Below are 14,737 nucleotides of genomic sequence, written 5' to 3'. Positions count from 1 at the left end.
TATGATATCGTGGATAAATTAAAAATTTAAACAAAAATAACGTATAAGTGGAACTACTTACAAGGTAGTAAAGAGAAGTATGATACGAAACATTTATTGTCTAGTCACTTCGTCGCATTCTCGATCTAGAGCCTCCACAGTTGAAGCGGGTGCGAGTAAACACGCTAAAAAGTGAAAATGGTGCAGTCGGTGTAAGCTGTATACATAAGCTAACGTGTTATCATAAACGTGCGCCAGTCAACTACAAACGCACCCTCATTGAGAGTTGCCAGATCATATTGACCTAACGAACGAATAATCGTCACAAAAGAAGTCCAAACAAAAAAAGCGGTGCTACTTTCGCGAAGCCAAAAAGCAGAAATTTACTGGATGTTTTCATTTTTGAAACTCTTTTAAAATACAACAAAAATATTTCACTCAAAGCGAAAAGGGGGCTGCAGGAAAATCACTTTATTGGTTATGCACAGCGAAAATATGCGCAACTATGTGCGAAAGGTGTTACGGACGAAAGCATATAGTTACTTCTTAACATCAATTGCCTCAAGGGCAGTGGCCTTCATTCAATTAATTGCCCGTTTACCGGTGCCTGAATAACGTTACTTGCTGATTGCAGACAACGTATGTTTAATGAGTTGATTGATTGATTGATTGATTGATTGATTGATTGATTGATTGATTGATTGATTGATTGATTGATTGATTTAAATGTGGGGTTTAACGTCCCAAAATCATCATATGATTATGAGAGACGCCGTATAGTGGAGGGCTCCGGAAATTTCGACCATTTGGAGTTCTCTAACGTGCACTCAAATCTGAGCACATGAGCCTAGAGCATTTTCATCTCCATCAAAAATGCAGCCACCGCAGCCGGGATTCGATCGCGCGACCTACACGTCAGCAGCTGAGTACCTTAGCTACTATACCACCATGGCGGGGCAACGTATGTTTGACTGCAACAGTCAACTACTCAAAGTCACCGACAAACGCATTTTTAGTGAAGGACAAACGCGCTATTGATGAGCGCGGTCATCACTAAAGTAACGATACTTGTCGGAAAAGTGCTAATAAGCCTGAATAACACGAAGAACGACTGGAAAATTTTATAAGTGAGTCAGCGAAAAAAGAAACTGAAATTCACTTATTGAAAACGACACAAGCAACTCTGCTCCGATGAGAAAAATTGGACGTCTTGATATGCAGAAAATAACGACAACACTGTAAGCGATAAAGATATTCTAAAGGTGTGTCTTTGATAAGAAATTAGATACTCACAGAGTATTTGCGAAAGCCGCGTCAAAAGCGAAAGCCACCATGTTTATTTTTTTTCCCTCGATGAATCGGAGAAGGACTAGACAAAACATAATAGCCAGCCTAACGAACAGCCATTTTTTTTGTATTTCTTCTGACACTGTTTAGATATATGCGTCCAATGGTCTGCCCGAAACTTCCTCTTGTTTTCTCCTCTCTATAATCTATTATTCGCCCTGCTCCCTCCACCCCACGTGTAGGGTCGATGATTGAGCCAAAGCTTAGTGAACCTCTCTGCCTATACTGACTTCGTTTCTCCCGCTCTCCTACATAGATCCAAAAGTTGTCTAAGAAGCTGCTGAAGAACGCTGTGCCTTTCGTACGAAAGCTTCTCATGCACATCTCTATGAACCTGCTAACAAGAAGTAAAAAGTTTAAACTTCATCCGAGCATTAACTTTTATTCGAGCTTGCAGTATAGGTAAACGTGAACGTGAAAACTCGAGAACAATGCTGAAGTCAGTGCGTCAAGTTCTCTCTTGTTCGCACAAACATATAAATATGCCTTTCAGTATACCTCAGCTGTCGCGACGTTCCGAACTTCTGTATTTTACCTTAGCATGGACCTCAACGATGGCCACGATACGAATGAGAGATATCGCAAGAAGTTGACGACAAAAGCCTCAAGTAAGTTTTTCGGGCTCAAATCATCCTGTATGGATCAAATGTAGGCGAGGCCATTCAATTTAACTAGGCTTGAGTGGCGTTTGGCTGGGTCATCAGGTTTGGTTATGGGTTCCCAATATTATATTTTGAGCAGGACCAGTTTACTAAGCTAAGCGAGAGAAGTGCCGACGTTAAAGGCAGGGAAGTGAAGTTTTGCATATACGTGCGCGACTTTTATTGCGCTAGCAATCATATGGGCACTTTTTGCTGGATTTTGCCTCCAGTGTCGCCGTCATTCACAATATATGTATACGTATTTATATAAATAAAACGCAAGAAAGAAAAATATTCCGGAAAAGACTCCGGTGTACGGAATCGAACGTCGGACCTCTGAATTGTGAGTGGGAGTGCCACTGAGCCACGAAAGAGCACCTCCTTCAATGTTCAAGCGACAAGCTAATTATATCTACCACTTACCGCTGGTGACGGGCATCTCGGGAAACTATCATGTCTTCAGCATTACCGAGATGGCACAGTGAGCGCGCGTCGCCACATTGTCACGGTGCGGTGGCGCGCGCTCTCATCTCTCACGCGTACTTTGCCCCGCGGAGAAGGGATGGGTAGACGCTTAGGTGCGTGCTTGCTTATCTCACGGTAGGGACAATTGTACGCCTTGTGCTTTCACCACAAACACTCTGTTGTAGTTACTGGAAGCAAAAAAAGTCACTGCAATCATTCCGCAATCCCTGTTTGCGAAAAGGGCGCACTTTTCAGACACAGCAAAATAACAACTGAGACGTCTCGTTCACCTGTACCTTTGAGTACGTTTTGTGCGTAATTTCTGCGTGAGAAATGTGGGGCACGTTTCGATTTGCTTGCCATTCTGCGTGTTACCTTCCAATTTGTTGCTATCACGTTCATTGCTTCGCCTTGACAGCAAAGTGGTGACTTTTCTCCCTCTCTTTCCCTCTTTCGTTCACAATGTTTCCCCAAACTCCTTCCTTCGTCTATAGCAGTAATGGGGCCTTCGCCTATGAGCTTAGCGATGCTACACTCCTGTTGCTACCGGCAACAATAATGGCCATTCGTGAAACGATCAAATAGAATAACCCGCACAATGAAATGGCAAGTAATCTTGATGTAACATCAGATTGCAATATTAGTAACGGCTGATCCTCGACAGACCGACGATCGGTAGAGCATCGGTGAGCTGCGCATACGAACAGGAATGGGACAGGCGCAGTTTCAAGGGCCTCACTTGTGTACACTCGCGATTCTGAACACTCGCTTGGCACACATGTTTTTCGGGAAATAGGTTATGTTACGTCAAGGAAATAAAGGCAAATGAAGGGCTGGGAAATTAACAAGGTGGCACCCGGCTTGCTACTCTACACGGGGGGATGGTGTTACGTTTGGTGGAGCCGGGAGAGCGAAGCCGGGAGAGTGAAGGACCGACTATATATTGTGCCTATCTTACTTAAAAAAAAAAGTTCACAAATAAATGTTCTCACGGCGCTGTCTGCTGTCGTTATTTTTTGACGGAACGCCGTGATCATTGGGAGAGGAAAGCATTCCAAGGCCTATGCGCACCCAAATTGCATGGAACAGCAGATCCAGGCAGGGACGTTGGCTGATAAGCGGTGAACGGCTCACCAGTGCAACTTGGAAGAAAGTGGAGAAAAAAAAAACGGAAGAGAGTGGAGAAAAAGAACGGAAGAGAGGGCAACTAATACGCTTAATGGGTGCTGTAAACGATAACGGGCTATGTTCAGCAACTTGCAGCCAGCGCAGAAAGACAATCGGGTGGTACGTTCGTTTCTCGACTACCACTTCGGCTTCGGCTTCCCTGAGTGAAGTTTGTGCGAACCATGATATATCGCGTCATCTGGTCTCAGCTTGGTATCTACAAGCGCCCTCTTCGAGTGCGACAGGGCAATCACTAACTGGTCTCAAGCGGCTGTAACAAGCGCTTAAAACTGGGTGAGTTGGTAAGGGTTCATCTTCTAGCAAACATATGTGCTCGTCTATCTCTCTTATCTTTCCTTGTGTCCCGTCTGCGGCGCAGTCTGCTAGAACATCAAGCGGCTGTGCAGACGTGGTAAGCGTTTATTCTTGTCTGGCTGGCATAATGCCACAGACGTGACAGGCCATCTTCTCGTGTGCTTCACCATCTGACTGAGCGCGCGTAGCTATGAAAGCTGCTCCTTTCAGTCAAGCTTGTTCTTGTTCTTGTTGCCCTTCACTTGTGGCTCATACCCACTGTGGGGGATCGGCCAATAATAAGCATCTCGAGTCTCATTCCTTTTTTCCTCTTTCTTGCTGTTTATTCAGCCTAATTTTTCTCAGTTCCTATAATTCAATTAGCGTTTTACCGATATTCAGACTGTTAAGGCGCTGTCTCACTCCGAACGTGTTGGATGGTGCGCCACGGAGAGCTTTTATTGTTTCGTACTCAGCGATAGCTTGATTCTAGCATTTTATTCTGTTTTAAGTGAAGCGAACCCCAAGCAAAAAAAAAGTTCACTTGTAGAGTTCAGGCAGTACAAATTTATTGAAAAGTGCATGACGCGTTTTCCGGTGAGATACAATGAAGTAACGAATGAAATTGATTGTTGTCGTTGTCTTGACTTGTCTGACAAGGAATTTTAGTTTTGTGCGAACATCGTGTCCATGATTTCAGATTACGTAGACAGGACAGCAGTGGCTATCCAGCAGTGGCTATCCAAGCCTTTTCAAGACGGTGCAGTTTTTTTTCCAATTAACTAACCTCCAAGATCGGCCTGCCTCGACCGACATGCCAACGCTGGTGTCATAGCAAGCTGGCTTTGACGACAGGTGGTGTAATTAATAAACGGCCGCGTAAGTCGCAACTTGGCGTGTAAGGCCCGTAATAGTTATCAATAATATCTGGGATTTTGCGTTCCAAAACCATGATAATATTATGAGAGACACTGCAGTGAAAGGCTCCAGGCATTTTGACCATCTGGTGTTCTTTGACGTGCGCTGGCATGGCACAGCACACGGGCCTCTAAGCATTCCACGTCCACACAAATGCGGCCGCCATGGCCGGGATCAAACCTACGACCTTCGAGTCAGCTTCCCAGCACTTTCACAACTGCTTAATCGTGGCAGACGACGTAATAGCTACGCTGAAAAGCACTGTTCAGAAAGCAGTCAGCTGCATAGAGGTTATTTAACGCGCCACGTTTACAGTATGTTCGTCGGTATTGCATAAGGGGCTCATATTTCAAAATATTACCGATGCGGACCACGCTTACGTCGTGACAGAAAGACCGAGAATCCCTGCCACTTCACGGGCCTTCCAGACAGCCCAGATTTGATCACCTTCTGATGAGCTTCGTAGCGTCAGATGCCACCTTTCAATATTGTCCTCGTCCCTGATCGGCGTAGAGCACCGTTAGAGCATCTGCTTAAGATACAAGTTGTCATTGCAGGTGTGAGACTTTGATGACAGACTACATTTATTTTGTTAGTGGTGGCCAAGTTAGGGTATGCTTTAGTCTCCGGGTGACTGCCTACGCTTTATGTAATGTTGGGTGTCGTGATCGTGCCCTCTCTTTTTTAACTATCGAATTGTTATAACAACACTATTCGTTTTGTCTAATGGATTTGCAGCAAAGGAGCTGCGGAATCGGTCCCCCTGTGTCTTCGTGGAGACCACTACGACGAGACTTCGCTTGTTCGCGCAAAATGTCGAAGACGACCTACGCTGTGCCGGTGGAAGAGGAGGGGAGCATCTTCAGCATCCGCAACATCGTGGCAGCCCTCGTCACCGTGACGATACTCGCGGGTATCGGGATCGCGGTTCACACAGAGAGCATCCGTACGGAATACGCCACGATTGCAGGCGCGGCCGTGCTGGTACTCTGGGCCCTGGTGATAGCCTGTGATGTGCGGTGCGTGCCCGAGAAGCGGCGCCACTACAACGAAATCACGAACAACGATGTCAAGAGGCCCCGCTGTGAGCCACAATGGCAAGGCCAAGAAACCGCCTGAACTCGTGACGGTTGAAATAAAGGGTAGTAACCAGCTCCTCCAAGAACCACCCCTCTGTCCTCAGTTGTAGGCAGTGGAAAAAGAATGCTGACAACCCGCATTCGTCCAAAGTGACTGGACGATCTCTCCCCCCCCCCACCCCCTTCAGAATGTTTTCTGGACCTAATACGTGGTTTTTGCACTTATTTCATGATGGTAGGCATCGCAAAGTTTCTGTAAATCACCTAGTTTTGGACTCGTTTGCTGGATTCCATGCCAAACGGTTGCGCCCCCGCCTTCGACGCCAGCCTATAGCTTTCGCTAATCGGCCCGCCATCCGAGATCTCCTAACGCCGTGAAGCTCTCGCCGAGTGGTGCCCCGTCATCGGACTGCTTCGACCGTGTCCTAATCTTCTTCTTGCTGAATATTTACTTCTCACTCTATCCCTTTTAATCCCTCCTTACCCCATTCCTCGTGAGCTGCTGCTGAGGTGTCGCACTTAGCTGCTGACAGTTGCGGGACTCAATTTTTTCTTTTCTCCTATTTTAAGACCACTATCCCACCCCCAACCTAGTTTTTCCTTGCCTCCTCGATCAGTCCACTTTTGACCACGTGATGATGTTATGTGATGAAGCCATAATGCAACGCCTATATGTGACGTCATGGTGACGTCACTAACTGACGATATGTGACGCCGTCATGAAGTAATCATGTGAGGATTGTTGTTTCTTTCATGTTCATGCCGATTTTTAGCTTTCGCATTCGATCAGGCATATAACGCTCTCACCTTAAAAAAAAAAAAAACACAGGTTCACCGCACGGATGGAGTAAGCAACGTGATAGCCAAAAATTGGGATGTTTGAAGTTATATTCCTGATAGAAAATATACATAATTTATCCAGTGGTCGAGTGCGACGGGGTGGTGAAAAGGCAACTGAACGCCTGGCAACGCACCGACCCTGTACGGTCCACAATAACACACAACGCTCAGTACGTACGTACATCTATGTCGAGCACAAATATGCAAATAATAAATTCATGAATTTTTACACTCTGAAAATACGATAGCAAATATACGATTAGTACATGAACGTAAAGCACAAATACATAAATTCAATACAGTAAACATACACTAGGTACAGATATGCAGCACAAAAATTGGAAAAGAAAAGAGCGGGAAAGAAGACAATTAAAAACTCGTAAAGGCACTCTACACACAAAAAAGAAGTTATTTAAAAATAAAAATCGCTGTTATGAGCAGCAATGAAACAAGTGAAAATTTGCTAACAAGGGAATAGGGATCATGCCTGCTTTAAAATAATTTAAGACCCGTGCATTGCCGGAAAAAAAACATGACAAGAGTGAATTCTACAGGGAATAAGAAAAAAAATGAACGTATCATGCTTGCCGCGCCAATGGATAATCGTGTATGTTGTTTTTTTTTTTTGCAAATTCCTGATGGTCTATTTTTGTCTACTGGATGGCGGTACTTTTATATGATGAATATATGATTAAAAAATGCGAGATGGTGGTACTTGGAGTGTTCACTACATGGACGGATGGATGGAGAGAAGCACGGATGGGCAGACAGACAGATGCACGGATGAATGAACGGACGCAGGGACGGACATACGGGTGCACAGACGGATGCACGGACGGTCACAAAGACGGACGCGTGAACGTACGGAAGCGGGACGGACTGACGAATGCTTCGCGCCCACTCATCATTATGCACTCCATGGATATGCTGCGATTTTTTTTTCGTTGCACATTGAATTGCACGTGCACGTCTGAAGGGAAGTGTTCCAAACGAAAGCAAATATAGGAACGTTGCGTAATAGAGAACATGCTAACACACCTCTTGGATCTGCGTACCGCCACCAGTAAATGGTGTATATAAGTAGCTCACTGTTATTATGCCAGCGCACGTTTGTCGTGTGGTACAGCCTTCTAGGGCAGCCCGCTTCGCAGCGAGAGGTCACTGTTTCAAATCTCCGGTAGCGTTCTTCTTCAGAACTTCTCCCTTTTTATATATCCATATTCATACCTATACATATAAGAGACAAGAAGACGATGGCAACGGCGAAAATCCGCCAGCAGTGTCAGTATCATTGCTATCGCAATAGTATATTCATTATGAAACGATTTTTTTACACTAATGAAGATGGTGAAGCTGGCGGACTTCTCTCAAATATTCATTCATTCGTGCACTGTTTATCTAGACAAAAAATATTGCCTAGGTGGAAGGCACTAAAGGCCGATTACCTCTGCCTGACTAAGGTCCTTCTACCCATACATTTGCTCAGAGTTGAAGTGGAACAAAAGAGTACATATTTTTCTTCTTTTTTTTCGCAGGAGGGGACACAAAAATTAAATTCATAAGGTATAACAGGTGTCGAAACAGACACTTTAAAATAATGCGTTACGGTCAACTAGAATTTGCTGATAGCAAAATAAAGAATGTGTAAAAAAACCAAAACCACCAGAAACTTTTGAACGGGAGACTAAAATTAAGAATAAGAACTAAGATTATCCTCATACATCACTGTAAACTTTTACGCATTGGGGCCGTGCTTTACAAGTACCGTATGTCTGACGCGCCGCGAGGCGATCCTTCAGTATTGAAGTGCAACACATTTGCGGCCTGCACATTTGCTTTGGGAACATTTGTCAAACCGGCTAAAGAGAGCCGGTAATCAGCCAGGGCTATAGTAATAATTTGTGTCGTACCGTTATTTATTATTCTCATAGCCAGAGGTTCGTACCGGGGACTGAGTGCAGCAACATATCCAGGATTTGGATGGCAATGCAAATACTTCAGCTGTTGGATCATGTTTTCACTTTATCTTTATGTCATGTTCTCGTAGCTTAGAGCTTGTCTTGGTACTGTCAAGCCCGGCTAGCCTTATTAATTAGGATGAGAAAAAACACAATAGAATATATCTGGCATCATACTAATTTGTCTGACAGCTTGACCAAACTATTGGTTCCGCTAATATGTATATAGGTGCTGTTTATGCGTAGTTTAGTTACAACAGACAAAGATGCCAAGGAAAGTATAGGGGATGTAATTAGAAGTAATTGCAGAGTAAATGTGAAGAAAGAAAAGGAGACGATAAGATAAGTTACCGCCAAGATAACCTCGAATGACGTTCCCTATACTTTCTTTGGCATGATTGTGTCTACGTTCTCATTAACATTGTGTCTTAGAAAAAGAATGACCCTAAATTAGGAGTCTCAAACTCGTGGCGCGTACTTCGCATGCATTCCGCAGACTGCACATGACTCTCTTAATACCACATTTTTTAATTTTAAATGTGAAGCATTTTTTAGTGAACTTGATTCATATGTGGGGTTCAACATCCAAAAACCACCACATGAATATAAGAGACGCCGTTGTGGAGGGCTCCGGAAATTTAGAACACCTGGAGTTCTTTAACGTGCACCCAAATCTGAGCACACGGGCGTATACAGCATTTTCGCCTCCATTGAAAATGCAGCCGTCACAGTTGGGATACGATCACGCGACCTGCGGGTCAGCAGCCGAGTACTTTATCCACTAGACCACCGCGGTGGGGCCTTAGCGAACTTCTATCTACCTGTTCATATATTAACTATGAACTGTCTGTAGGATAACTTTTTTGTCCTGAAGTGCTGGTACAACAGCAGCCTGTATTGCTGCATTTGCAGTTAAAATTACGTACAGGGTCAACTTTTATGAAAGAGAACACGGGAATGCGTGGCCTGCGCGCTCCGGCAGCTGCTGGCAGCGCGTTTAAGTGGAAGCGAGAGCAACCACAGCCTTTTATTGCGTCATCTCGTGGCGAGCAAAGCAACCATTCATTGCTGATATGGAACCAGCGGCAACATAGAAATCCCTCCCCCTTCGAGGTGATTACAGGCATCTTTCGTTATTCACCTTGATAGGGAGGGTGGGGGTGGTATCTTTCCACTGGTTCCATATCAGCCATGAATGGTTGCTTTGCTCTCCGCGATATGATGCGAATGCGTGGCCTGCGCGGGAATGCGCGCAGGCCACGCATTCCCGCGTTCGCTTTAATAAACATTGACACTGTACATGCATGTTTAATTGAAATCTTTGAACGCTTTATTGTAGAACTCGCGATCATAATATGTGGTACATGCTTGTCGTCTGCGCATAGTAGTAAGAGCCCCTGTCACGCAATATGGTCTTTAGCTTTTACTCCTCTTTCTGTAAAAAAAAAAAAAAGTTCTAATAAACTTCTAATTCCAAAAACAAATAGCAGGGCAAAGGTGCGGAGAAAGGGACCACCCGCTGCTCAACTTCTACCTCTGTCTTCACATGCCTATTGCGAAGCTGCCCTGCTTCTCATAGTGCGAGTGAATGTTTGTTTGAATTTGTCGCGTTAAATTACGCGTTCCGAGCATCAGTGATTAAGAGTTTAAAGTATAACCCAGCCCGAGTATCATCGCGCATCAATCATCCGTGTGGTATTTTACCCTATGACACGAGAATTCACGTGTTCAAGTTTTGTTTTTCTTTCTGTCCCGTGCTGACTGGAACAAAATCGATGCTAGTGTATTTGTTAATTGTGAGCCAGGGGAAGTTTTTCAGCTTTGTTTGGAATTGATTCGCACGTAATAAATTTTAATATTGTATCTTGTGCGTTCTCATCCCTTTGACAGCTCGCGATGGCTTACAGTATTGTAACTAAATATAAATGAATAAATAAAACCTAAACATGAACACAGCCAGCAATAGCTGTTTCTAAAATTTTTTGTCAAAGACGGATCGTTTGTGGTTCATGCCGATGAACACTGTTCTCACGACTTCCATTTAATTGTAGACCACCCTGGGACATGACTGGTCTTCTGTATGCACAGAAGCTTCGAGGTCATTGACATGTACGCCTCTGTTATTTCTTTAAAGCTGTTTATTTCATAATAAATTTCATACCAGTCAGAATGGCAGTTTGCTATTTTTCTGAAAGCTATTGTTTATTGAAAAAAAAAACAGACAGATATTTATCAAGCTAGAAGCACGGCTTTGAATAGCACTACCGTAAACCATTTCAACGCCACAGCGTTTAAAGAGCACGTTTCGCAATTATTTCCGGCGTCGGTGTCGGCGTCGTTGGTTGTAAGTGAAAGATGATCATCTTGTGAAAGCGAGAAAAATTGAGAAACATGCAAATGAAACAAATAATAAAAAAGTTTGGGTCTATGTGGGAATCGAACACGGGGTCGTTTGCGTGGCAAGCGAGTATTCTTCCTCACAACCACGCACCTTTTTTGTTCCTTTAATGCATGAATTCAAGTACAGCCACGAGTATTTTTTTCTTTATTTCCGGTTGAACTTACACGCACGCACGCACGCACACACACAAAAACACACAAACACACAAACAAAGAAACAAACACACACACACACGCACGCACACACACACGCACGCACGCACGCACATCTTCTTGTGAATGCATGCAGTGTAAATAATTTCCTCTCCTTAAAAGCGCAGTGAAAGTAGCTTAAATTCTTTACGAACACGTGCGTGCTGTATACATGCGTCACAATACATGAATATACTGGAGTAATAATGTGTGCTACAAGCGTACACTGCCGTTGGGCGTCAGAACATGTGATTACATAACGACTTCATTGTTTAAAGCCAGTCACCCTCTACAAAAGGCACACACGTTACTTCGCCTATTCCCTTAAGGTCCCGTAGTGGGGGCACAGCAAGTTCGAAAAGATTTCATTAACTAGAGACAGAGAGAGAAAAGAAGGAAGGCCGGGAGGTTAACCAGATATTGGAATCCGGTTCGCTACCCATCACGGGGGGGGGGGGGTAAATAGGGGCAAGAAAAAGGGGGTAGATAGAGAGGGGAAAAACGTGCGTGCATTCACGAGAAAACAAAAACACACAGTGGAAGGGCGTTCTGGCTACAACCGTTCAGAAAGGCCGGTCGATCGCAAAAAGTGCAGTAGCACTTTCAGGGCCTTCTGTGAAGTTGCATCTTGACGATATTGCAACTTTTTTTTCCTCCGGCAGAGGCTGATTATCTAATCTGCTGAGTTCCTTGCGAAGGCATAGTCGTTGTATACTCCACTATAGGCAGTCACAAAGTATATGTTAGATGGTTTCTTCTTTTCCACAGTGGCCACAGGCTGCGGTGTTGGCTATCCCAATGCGGAAAGCGTAGGCGTTGGTAAACGCAACGCCCAACCACAGCCTACATAACAGGGTCTGGTCTGCTCGGCAAAGCCTCGACGGGACTTGAAGACTTAGTGTAGGGTCAAGCGAGTACAGTCGGGCATGCTTGAAGTGTGGCTGATTGCATTGTGATGTGGTTTGCTGGCGAGCAAGCCTGCGGAGCTTTCGTGCAGCATCTGTCCTAGAAAGTGGTAGTCGCAGTTTATGATTCTCTGTGTGGGCTGAGCGGGCAGCTTGAGCGGCCCGTTCATTGCCGATGATTCCGCAGTGACTGGGCAACCACTGAAATGTAATTTTGTGCCCTTTCTCAGTCAGGTGGTGTATAACCTCTGCTATCTCTAGTACCAGCTGCTCGTATGGTCCACGGCGTAAGGCTGATAGTAGAGACTGCAGTGCCGCCTTCGAGTTTGAGAAAATAATCCACTTTCGTGTTGGTTGATCAATGACAAATTGTAACGTGGTGTGAAGGGCTGCCCATTCTGCTGCCGTTGATGTAGTTGCGTGGAATGTCTTGAATTGAATCGTCGTGGTATCACGACTGCTCCGGTTGAGCCGTTTGGCTGAACCAATTCATCAGTGTATATATGTATGGAGTCTTGGTGTTTTTTGTACCAGAGAAGTAGTGTGGGCTGCTTAAGAGCCGGTGACGACAAATTGGCTTTTTTTGGACGCTAGGTACGGTTATATTATTAATTGGTTGAGCGAGGCACCATGGCGGAGTCACAGGTCTATCGGCAGAAGAGAACGAAGTTGGGATCGGCTCACCATGTGCGGTCACTGTTTTGCAGTAAGATGTGCGTGGTCGGTCGACTGGTATAGAGACTAGGTGATGTCTTGGAGTTTGAGCAAGGTGTCGTATATGTGTCCACAGCACTTCAACATTAATGTGGGTCTTGATGAGGTGGTCCCTTGTGATGACGATAGTTGCCGCTGTTGATGCACTTTGGGGCAAGCCTAAACAAATCCGCAGGGCTTGAGCCTGGACACTTTAATGCGTATACTTGTTTTACTTGCGTTGGTTAACGCAGGTAGGCTGTACCGATGAATCCAAGGAAAAGAATAGTCACAACTTTCTGTATAGTCACAACTGGCGGAACTTGGGAGAGGCCTTTGTCTTGCAGTGGACGTAGTCAGGCTGATTATGCTGCTGCTGCTGCTGCTGCTGATGATGATGATGATGACGACGACGACGACGACGACGATGATGATGATGATGATGATGATGATAGTCACAACATAGCGGCTGTGGGCATTCCCCAGTTCTTTCCAGCAAAGAACTTGAACAAATGGGAGATGCCTAGATGTCTGTCAGCTGCCTTTTCATGTATGATACATGTGGGCTCCATGAGAGGTCTCTTTCAATTATAACTCCTAAAAACTTGTACGATCAGAGGTAAAGTATCCGCTGTTTATCAGAACGACGTAGTTCTGCATTGGTTTGCGCGTAAATGCCACAAGTGCACATTCCTCAGGAGAAATTTCCAGACCTAGTTTATAGAGGTAAATATCAGCTTGAGTGGCAGCTCTCTGAATTCGCGCTCGCAGCTGTAGACGTGTTACTGCAGCCGTCCAAACGCAGATATTGTCCGCGTACATTGACAACCTGACAGTACTTGGCAGATGCTCATGGAGAGCGATTGGCGTCAGGTTGAATAGTACAAGGCTAAGTACGCTAACCTTGGGAACACCATGGTGACAGTAATGTAGCGAAGTGTCACCATCCTCGGTTCGCTCCAAGAGATAGCTGAGTAGCCACTGAAATATCCGACCGCCCACTCCTACCTCTTTCAGAAAGGTGAGGATAGCTTCATGAACGACATTATCATACGCACCTTTATTATCAAGAAATAAAGAAGCGCAGAGACGCTTACGTCCTTTTCGTGTTGCTTATAGCTGACCATGTCTATGACGCTATCAGTTGATGATCGGCCATGGCCGAAAACCCGTCATAGCGTCTGGGTAGATGATGTGATGCTCCAGGTACCAATCTAGCCATCCTAGTTCAATCCTCCCCATCACTTTGCCCAAGCAACTGGCCAGTGCAATCGGGCGGTACGATGTGAGCACCAATGATGACTTGCCAGGCTTCAGTAATGAAACCAAACGGCTGGTCTTCCAGTTAACTGGGAGGGTGCCCTCTCGCCACGGATCATTGTAAATCTCGAGGAGGGTACTTCTAGCACACTCACCAAGGTGACACAGTACTCTGTAGGATATTTCATCAGGCACGGGTGCTGATGTCCGTGTACACAAAGCCAGTATACACGGACATCAGCACCCGTGCTGCTTTAGGCTCATGAATAGAAAAAAAAGTTGGCCCATGCGGGCATTGCTTGATGTCGTGCCACCACATGAGCGCGTGAAGATGTTGGGATCTGCGAGCTAACCAGATAATTTGGCACAGAACTCTTCTGCCACGTCGACCATCATTTCATTACCTAGTGACTGAAGTACGCATAGGGACAGGATATTGCTATCGCGTTGAACTCTTGAAAACCAAGCTTCAGGGTCCCCCGATTGTTTCTTCCACTTTCGTATCACCTTTACAACTGGAAGTGTCGAAGAGGGAGAGAACATCAGGAGAAAGGCAGGGAGGTTAACTAGGGCTGAGCCCCGGTAGGCTACCCTGCACT

General features: G+C 45.2%; 1 pseudogene; it reads left to right on the top strand.

Moving 5' to 3' along the window:
- Nucleotides 1–5,877: 5,877 nt before the first annotated feature.
- The window catches only part of LOC142814381 (uncharacterized), a 37,390-nt pseudogene continuing 28,530 nt past the window's right edge, over nucleotides 5,878–14,737 (top strand).

This window comes from Rhipicephalus microplus, chromosome 4, assembly GCF_043290135.1.
Source record: "Rhipicephalus microplus isolate Deutch F79 chromosome 4, USDA_Rmic, whole genome shotgun sequence".
Lineage (NCBI taxonomy): Eukaryota > Metazoa > Arthropoda > Arachnida > Ixodida > Ixodidae > Rhipicephalus > Rhipicephalus microplus.
The sequence above is the reverse complement of the archived record's forward strand: the minus strand, read 5'-3'. Positions and strand labels throughout refer to the sequence as shown.